The sequence below is a fragment of the Trachypithecus francoisi genome, unplaced genomic scaffold, assembly GCF_009764315.1.
Source record: "Trachypithecus francoisi isolate TF-2019V2 unplaced genomic scaffold, Tfra_2.0 Lachesis_group20, whole genome shotgun sequence".
In the NCBI taxonomy this organism is placed as follows: domain Eukaryota; kingdom Metazoa; phylum Chordata; class Mammalia; order Primates; family Cercopithecidae; genus Trachypithecus; species Trachypithecus francoisi.
Window position 1 is genome coordinate 66,421,309 of NW_022681466.1, and position 9,537 is coordinate 66,430,845.

General features: G+C 46.5%; 1 long non-coding RNA gene across 1 annotated transcript; it reads left to right on the plus strand.

Moving 5' to 3' along the window:
* Positions 1-1,100: 1,100 nt before the first annotated feature.
* Positions 1,101-8,303, plus strand: LOC117066532. Its single transcript, XR_004430381.1, has 3 exons — positions 1,101-1,138; positions 3,857-3,860; positions 8,147-8,303. It is a non-coding gene; the product is annotated as an uncharacterized LOC117066532 (long non-coding RNA).
* The last annotated feature ends 1,234 nt before the right edge of the window (positions 8,304-9,537 follow it).

A 9,537-nucleotide genomic window follows, 5' to 3' on the forward strand; every position in this document is an offset into this window, starting at 1 on the left:
CCTCCACCGAAGCAGAAAGCACTGTGGGTCCAAGAATCCCAGCATCGTTGTGGGCAGGCAAAAATTTCAGCATGTGTGATTCGGAGCAGGAACAAAGCAGGAGATGGCCCAGTGTTCTCTGCAAACATCAGCCTCACTGAGCAGGATCAGAGCTTAAGCCCGATACACAGGTTTCATAAGGTGTTTAAAACCAACTCAGCATCATCAACGTTACACCTTCGTGCCAATCCCAATTTCCTAGAAAATCTGTCCCTTAGCGTAGGTCCCTCTGCCCATTACAAACTTTCTGTCCATAGTACCATAGGTCTTTGAAAATTACAAAACTGCATTTTTTTCATTTTGTTTTGTTTTTTTGAGATGGAGTTTCGCTCTTGTCGCCCAGGCTGGAGTGCAATGGCACCACCTCAGGTCACTGCAACCTCCGCCTCCGAGGTTCAAGTGATTCTCCTGCCTCAGCCTCCCTAGTAGCTGGGATTACAAGCATGTGCCACCACGCCTGAATAATTTTTTCAATTTTTAGTAGAGACGGGGTTTCGCAATGTTGGCCAGGCTAGTCTCAAACTTCTAACCTCAAGTGATCTGCCCACCTCGGCCTCCCAAAGTGCTGGGATTACAGGCATGAGCCACCGCGCCTGGGCCATTGCTTTTATTTATTTAAAGCGGTGGAATATACCTGACATAAAATTTACCATTGTGACCATTTTTAAGTGTACAGTTCTCTGGTATGAAGTACATTCAAACTATTGTGCCACCCTCACCACCATCTGTCTCCAGAATGCTTTTCATCTTGCAAAATCGAAACTCTCTACCCATTAAACAATCACTCCCCATCCTCTCTCCCCTTTGACAACCACCTTTCTACTTTTTGTCTCTGAATTTAATTACTCTAGGGACCGTATGTAAGTGGAATCATACAGTATGTGTCCTTTTGTGAATAGTTTATCTCACTTAGCAGAGTATCCTCAAGTTTCATCCATGTTGTGTAGCACGAGTCAAAATTTGTTTCCTTTTTTCTTTTTTTTTTTTTTGAGACGGAGTTTCACTCTTGTTGCCCAAGTCGGAGTGCAGTGGCTTGATCTTGGCTCACTGCAACCTCCACCTCCCAGGTTCAAGCGATTCTCCTGCCTCAGCCTCCCGAGTAGCTGGGATTGCAGGCGCCCGCCACCATGCCCAGCTAATTTTTTGTATTTTTAGTAGAAATGGGGTTTTACCATGTTAGCCAGGCTGGTCTCAAACTCCTGACCTCAGGTGATCCACCCACCTCGGCCTCCCAAAGTGCTGGGATTACAGGCGTGAGTCACCGCACCCGGCCAAAATTTCTTTCCTCTTTATGGCTGAATAATATTCCAGTTTATGCATATATCTTATTTTGTTTAGCCATTCATCTGTCAGTGGACACAGGTTGCTTCCAGCTTTGGCTATTGTGAATAACGTCACAATGAACATGGGTGTGCAAATATCTCCTCGAGACCCCACTGTCAGTGCCCTTGGACATATACCCAGAAGTGGAATCGGTGGATCATACGGTAATTCTGTTTTTAATTTTTTAATGAACCATTATACTGTTTTCCTTAGCGGCTGAAAGTGCATTTCTTGGGGAATTTTCCAATATCTAAAATGAATCTTTAGAATAAAGCTGACTTTCATTTGATTCAGAAAGGGTTTGATTTCTTCATTTCTAGAAGGTAACCAGAAACTGCATAAAATATTTACACAGAATATTATAAATTATGCCTCGTCCAAGCTGGCTGCCTCTGAATGAGACACCAGGTTCCTACTGCATCCCTGGCCTCAGTGTGGGTCATTTAGTCTAATCTTAGTGGAGAGCCAGTCCTCTGGGACACAGCCACACCTCTCAGCCACCCCGGGCCCTGGACAATGGTGTCTTAGTCTTCAGATCACTGAGCATGAAGGTGAAGTGGGTTAGTTATTGTCCTGGGCTGTGATTGGCAGCTCCCTCAGGAGAATGTAGAGTTGGGGATGGGCAATTTCCCCCAAATGCTGTTGACAGAAGAAGGGAGGAGGAGATTGGGTGGGCCATAACCAGACATTCACTACATTTGTCTTTGGCTTACCACTTCATATGCATGTGCACACACACACACACGCAGCAATTTTTACTAACATTAAGATCTTGGAGCCGGGTGCGGTGACTCACTCCTGTAATCTCAGCACTTTGGGAGGCCGAGGCAGGTGGTTCACCTGAGGTTGGGAGTTTGAGACCAGCCTGGCCAACATGGTGAAACCCTGTCTCTACTAAAAATACAAAAAATTAGCTGGGCGTGGTGGCACATGCCTATAGTCCCAGCTACTCAGGAGGCTGAGGCAGGAGAATTGCTTGAACCCGGGAGGCGGAGGTTGCGGTAAGACGAGATCATGCCATTGCACTCCAGCCTGGGCAACAAGAGAGAAACTCCATCTCAAAATTAAAAAAAAAAAAAAAAAAAAAAATAGATCTTGGAGGAGCTGCATTTAAATAACCACTTCATGGTTGGCCAAAAACACAATACCTCCCTCCCTCCTTTAAAAGATGAAAACCCAATGCTGTGTCCAGCTTTAAAATGTAGGATCTGGCCGGGCACAGAAGCCCACACCTATAATCCCAGCACTTTGGCAGGCAGAGCTGGGCAGATCACTTGAAGTCAGGAGTTCGAGACCAGCCTGGCCAACATGGCGAAACCCTGTCTCTACTAAAAATACAAAAATTAGCCGGGCATAGCAGCAGGCATGTGTAGTCCAAGCTATTCAGGAGGCTGAGGCAGGAGAATTACTTGAACCCAAGACGCAGATGTTGCAGTGAACTGAGATGGCGCCACAGCACTCCAGCCTGGGCAATAGAGCAAGACTCCATCTCAAAAAATAAAATAAAATAAAGCCTAGTATCTCTGGAAAATGTCCCTTCTATTTCAGGTTTTATCATAATCCTTCTGTTTCGATACTCTGCCACCTCTGAACACAATAGGAAGTTTAACTACATTTATATACCTTACAGATATGAATAAGAAGAGAAAAGATACGTCTTAACCTTTTAGCAGAAAACAAATGAAAAATTACAAGTAAAGGCCATAGCCTTCATTTCTGCCTTAAGTCACATGACAAAGCTCATCTTTACGACTTTCTCGCCTATGCTCGTCCTTTCTAATTCCCCTCGCTTATGTACCTTAGTTGACCAGGGTTCCTCACCTGCTAAACCAATACAAATATTGCATCCTTCAGTGTCTTCTCCTTTGCTGATCTGCCTGCAGCACCCGTTAACTTTATCCCTGGGTTTAGTGGCAGAAAGAGGGGATTTCCATTCGAGTCTCATTTGCGGAGCAAAATCCCTCAATCCGCCCTTCCACAGAGCAATCAACATAGGAGACACCAAATTCCCCTCTAATGATAACCAGGGGACAATCCGGGGTTCCAATGGGATGGAATTTGATTGTGATTCTTGCTGGAAGCAACTCTCCCTCAGGAACTAAAACTTATCTAATACATGATGGAAGTGAAGGCATATGATGAAAGAGGACCCTTGGTGGGGATACCCCTTCTACATTATATATTGGGTGTTGGTTCGGAACATATTTCACACCCTGCAAGATAGCATCCCAAGGTTATGAGCATCCCAAGGTTATGGGACTGTTATTCCAGCTGGTTTTTCAATAGACCATTCAAATCTTTTAGAGGCAGCTTCTTGTTGAAAATGGGGTACCAGTGAGACTCATAGGCCTCAGTCCATGGACCCCTGTCTTTTGTTGTAATATAACTCTTTAAACGGAAGGTGATCTGTACAAGATGCTACGTGCTACAAAAGTCATTCACGGGCCAGGTGCGGTGGCTCACACTTGTAATTCCAGCACTTTGAGAGACCGAGGTGGGTGGATCACCCAAGGTCAGGAGTTTGAGAACAGCCTAACCAACGTGGAGAAATCTCATCTCTACTAAAAATACAAAATTAGCCAGGTATGGTGGTGCATGCCTGTAATCTCAGCTATTCGGGAGGCTGAGGCAGGAGAATCGCTTGAACCCAGGAGGCAGAGATTGCAATGAGCTGAGATTGTGCCACTGCACTCCAACCTAGGCAACAAGAGTGAAACTCCATCCAAAAAAAAAAAAGCCATTCACTAAGTTCATAAGTGGTGGTTATGGCCAGGGAAGGCGTGGAGGCAGAGAAAAACAAGCCCAAATTGCAAATCGGTGTGTATTCCGGGGAGGTCCCATTGTAGCCGCTTCCATAATGAAAACTGCTCACTAGGGAAGCAGGCTGCCACCAGCTGGCTGGCTGGTCCCATCAGAATATGGTACAGGGCCCAGACTTTGGGCTGTATACCCAGATCTCTACTCTACTCCCAGATCTGCCATCTGTGGATCCACTTCTCTGTGCCTTCAATTTTCTTTCCTCTTTTAAATGGGAATGATAATAGAATCTACTAAGGATTAAATGAGTTGAATGAACAGGGCCAGGCAAGAGTGGACTTTGAAGGCATCGTATACCATTATTACTACCATACCAGACATTTTCCGTGGGTCTCCCACACTTCTGCAGGCCTTCTGAGCAGAGACATTGACAGCTTTTGTACCACACTATCTTTTCAAGGATGCTTGTATAGCAAACAGCCTTAGAAGATACAGCATCTCCTTCCAGAGAAGAGGGAAGATTTGATCACTGTCCAGGCTAATAAAAAGAATGTTTCCCTCTGAGGCAAAGGATGAAGCAGGTTTGCTTGCAGCTCATTACAAAACATTGGAGTTTCCTAAGCTTGGGTTCCTTCTCTGAGACAAACCTACTGCATATGCAGCGTCCAGCTGGGCCATTTTGCATCACCTCATGGAACCTGGGGATAAGGACAGCTGATGCAAACATGAAGCTCAAGCTGTCTGCTGTGCCTGCTGTGAGTAATAGTCTTTTTTCTCTGATCCAGGAGTCTCATGTCTTCTGCCAGCATTTATGAAACTGTAACAAACTGAATAGCTTGCAAGGTAAGATCTCAGATCTTTCAAGGTTCTTTAGAACCAGAAGCATCAAGTTAGCTGCTACTGCTGGCAAATCAGAATCAATAGCAATGATTTCCAGAACAAGCTTGCCCCACATTGGTGAACCCATTCATAGGCCCTATGCAGGTCTTCATGGATACCTTATCCAAGACCTATTTGAGAAGTTTTGTTTCCATACACAGCACTTCTCTCTGATGGAGTGTTGTTGGGAAAACCTAAACTCATGGCCAAATCAATCAATAACCCCTAAATAGCTCAGATTGCATGGATATCTACCTTCCCTGACTAGACATTCAGCTTCCATTTCACAAAAGAAGTTTAATTACTTGCTAATGCTCCAACATTTAAGGAGCTTCACTGTGATTTTTCAAATCAGGGCTTATCCAAGTCACCACAGAGTATCCCAAAAGGCCAAATGACAAAGCATTTAATACCTTAACTGCAGCCTGGAACAGCTGGAGAATTGTTAGGGAGATTAACACCTCTCCATCCCCATCCTACCCTCAAGATGGCCACATTCTAATCCCCAGAACCTGTGAATAAATTAGTTACACGCCAGAGGGGAATTAAGGAAGCAGACGGAATTAAGATTGCTAATCAACCGACCTCAAAATAGGAAGATCATCCAGGTGAGCCCAATATAATCAACAAGGATCCTTGCATATGGAAAAGGAAGGCAAAAGAGAAGAGGCGGGGTGAGGTGAGGTGAGAGGTGAGAGGTGAGAGGTGAGATGAGGTAAGGTGATCAAGATTTGACTGGTTATTGCTGGCTTTGAAGATGGAAAGGAGCCACAAGCCAGGGAATATGGGAAGTTTCCAGGACTGGAAAAGGGCGAGAAAACAGATTCTCACCTAGAGCCTTCAGAAAGGAATACAGCTCTGCCGAGACCTTTATTTTCGCCCCTGGAGGCTTAGGTCAGACTTCTGACCTACAGAGCTGTGTGGTAACAAATATGTGTTGCTGTAAGCCAATGAGTTTATGGTAATTCAATACAGCAACAACAGAAAACTACAGCAAGAACCTCTTCATGCTCTGGGGTCTATTCAAAGCTGGTAGTAAAGACCAATAAACAGGTCAAGACAGGGCCGTTAATGTGGGTATGATGATGTCTCCAGACCCTCCAAGATTTGTTCCTGCTGTTAGTGGATGCCATCTGAAATCCTTTCCGTCACGTGAAGTCTGGTGAGACACGATAAGGCAGCGACAGCAATATCCACCCGTGAGTTTGGTTTTTGCAGTCTCAACCCTGTGGCTACAAGTGGAGTAAGACTCTTTTACTATAGTCGCATGATTTTCCATTACTGGTTGTCAGTTAACCTGGGTGTGTGTGTGTGTGTTTGTCAAGCCATAGAAGCTACTCTAACTTAAGCCAAAAAGGAATCTATTGGAAAGACGCTGTGTGGCTGACAGACAGATGCAGAGTTGAACCATAAGGCGTCCATTGGAACAGGAACTACTTCCACTTATTTGAACGACAAATTCCTCCACGTTTCCTTCACACTCACCTCACAGGCCTATTATGAGGATCAGAGCCTGGAGTGGAGAGAAAGGTGTCAGAGAGATAGTGAAACCCTGTGCACCAAGGTTTCTCTTGCTACCACCTTCATTCAGACCTTTCATTAATAGTTAGTTCAATTATTGTGGAAGACAGTGTGTTGATTCCTCAAGGATCTAGAACCAGAAATACCATTTGACCCAGCAATCCCATTACTGGGTATATACCCAAGGGATTATAAATCATTCTACTATAAAGACACATGCACATGTATGTTTATTGCAGCACTATTTACAATAGCAAAGACGTGGAACCAGCCCAAATGCCCATCAATGATAGACTGGATGAAGAAAATGTGGCACATATACACTATGGAATACTATGCAACCATAAAAAAGAATTAGTTTATGTCCTTTGTAGGGACATAGATGAAGCTGGAAGCCATCATTCTCAGCAAACTAACACAGGAACAGAAAACCAAACACCGCATGTTGTCACTCATAAGTGAGAGCTGAACAATGAGAACACATGGACATAGGGAGGGGAACATCACAGACCAGGGCCTGTCAGGGGGTGGGGAGCAAGGGGAGGGAGAGCATTAGGACAAACACCTAATGCATGCAGGGCTTAAAACCTAGATGAGGGGTTGATAGATGCAGCAAACCACCATGGCACATGTATACCTATGTAACAAACCTGCACGTTCTGCACATGTATCCCAGAACTTAAAGTAAAATTAAAAAAAAAAAAAAAAGTTGACATGGAGGTATCCTTGTGGATAGACCTTGGGAATTCAAACGGAGGCTCAGAGCTCACATTTTCCAAGAAGCCCCACCAGACTCAGATCTCTCCTTCCCTCTGCCAGCACCCTCTCCACCCCCAGTCCCCCACCCCCAAAAGAGCCACAAAACAGACTTCCCTAGTGCCCTGGACCTTTGGTCTAATGATCAGAAAACTATTTTTCCCAGCCAAGTATTCTTCAAACTGGTGGGTGGGGTAAGGCCCCAAGGTCAGATTGGCCACCAAGGCAGCCATCAGTCCGTTCAAAGAAGGTCACCAAGAGAAACTGAGGCAGGATAGATATGAAGGAGAAACACCAGATTTGCTACTTTCTTACAACTTACTCAAACACACCGCTCAGTCAGCCGGCGAGGGTTTCAACAAGCCTGCTCTGTGCTGAGCTTTGCAGGCATCATCTCATCTAAGGCTGTAGCAGCTCTATGAGCCACAAGGCTCATATCGGAGATGAGAACCAGTTTCAGAGAGAAGGCACATCCCCAAGTGCACACCGCTTGCAAACGTCAGAGCTGGAATTTGAAACGTCACCATGCTAGTCCTGATGGTACAGGACACCTCAGCCACCAGGGCACTATTTCTTGGCACAGTTCCCCCACCGGCCTGTGGCTTTCTCTAATGTCCTCCTCTCTCCGGGACAGAGAGCTCCCAGCCCAGGTGTCAACGCCCCCAAGCGAGGCAAATTGCAGCTGTTGCTAATTAGCAGGCATTTAACATCAAGGAGTCACTAATGCACCTGAAGCAGTTTGACAACAAATAAAGTACTGAACCCAGGGCAGGACCGGCCTCCCTGTGAGGCTGAAGCCGCCTTGCCTGCCATCTCGCCGACCTGTTAGCAGGCCAGGGTTTTCTTCTCTTTGCCCTTCCTACCTGTTTAGGTGAGGGAGAAAGGACAAGATGGAGGAAGGTGAACAAGAAGGCACAATCCATGTTGCTTCCGGGTTCTCCCTCACCAACTTTCCCGCTCGCGGGAAAATGCACCCCGCGCCCGAGAAGATGCAGATCACCCTAGCATGCGCCAGGTGGCCTCAATCCGAAGAGATGGAAACTTACCCGGCCACGCCTATGGAGACGCCCCTATCACGCCCTTATCCTGCCCACTGCCCGCCCCCTTCCGCTACCAATGCATAAAAGTCCGCCGCCTGCGGGAGCGGCATGACTCCTTCGGCCCCTCTTACTTCTGGATTGGAGAACCTCAACCGAGAGCACTGGTGCGACTTCCCTGGCCCCCCCACCCCACACCTGAGGACCAGAGAACCTCTCCTGAGAGTGTGCGCATATTTGCAATAAAAGACTGCCACTTTCAGGCCGGGCGCGGTGGCTCAAGCCTGTAATCCCAGCACTTTGGGAGGCCGAGACGGGCGGATCACGAGGTCAGGAGATCGAGACCATCCTGGCTAATACGGTGAAACCCCGTTTCTACTAAAAATACAAAAAAAAACTAGCCGGGCGACGAGGCGGGCGCCTATAGTCCCAGCTACTCGGGAGGCTGAGACAGGAGAATGGCGTGAACCCGGGAGGCGGAGCTTGCAGTGAGCTGAGACCCGGCCAATGCACTCCAGCCTGGGCGGCAGAGCAAGACTCCGTCTCAAAAAAAAAAAAAAAAAAAAAAAAAAAAAAAAAAAAAAGACTGCCACTTTCTTATGTACTTTGGCCTCATGTTTATTTAGCTCTCCTAAATTAAATTAAACAAAACACTATCCACTGAGACCTGCAGGAGGGAAAAAAAGGCCCTCTCTGTCCTCTGGCATTCAACTTCTTTGCCTGAGGCAGGTCTGCAATGTCAAGGGCTAATTCTACATGGATAAATCCTGATATGTGATATTGGCCCCAGCTTTAGGCTGAGCCATGACCCTGGTCCCACAAAACTCAGTTTGTGCCTCCCCAATATGCCTGTAACAGGGACACGGTTATCTTTTCCCTGTTTTCACTGCCCCTCCCTCAGGTGGGCTAGTTGAATGGTGCAAGAGGCAGCTCAGAGGCAAAAGAGGAGCTCTCCTGGGCTCAAAGCCCTCACCTGCAGGTAACCCCAGCCCAAGAGAACCTTGTCTTCCCTCCTGACTCTTCTAGTCCTCGTGCCGTCTTCTCTGAATGCCAGGGCACCATGCCCAGTGGCAACCATGGAGCACCAGACAGCTCCTGGTTAACTCATGCCCCACAGGAAGTGTGAAAGTTCTTGCTAGCACACAAAAAGAAACTGAAGGAGTTTTCTCTGAAGTTTCTGAGTGCCTAAACCCACTAAGGTCTTTTTCATCAACTGGGGAAATGT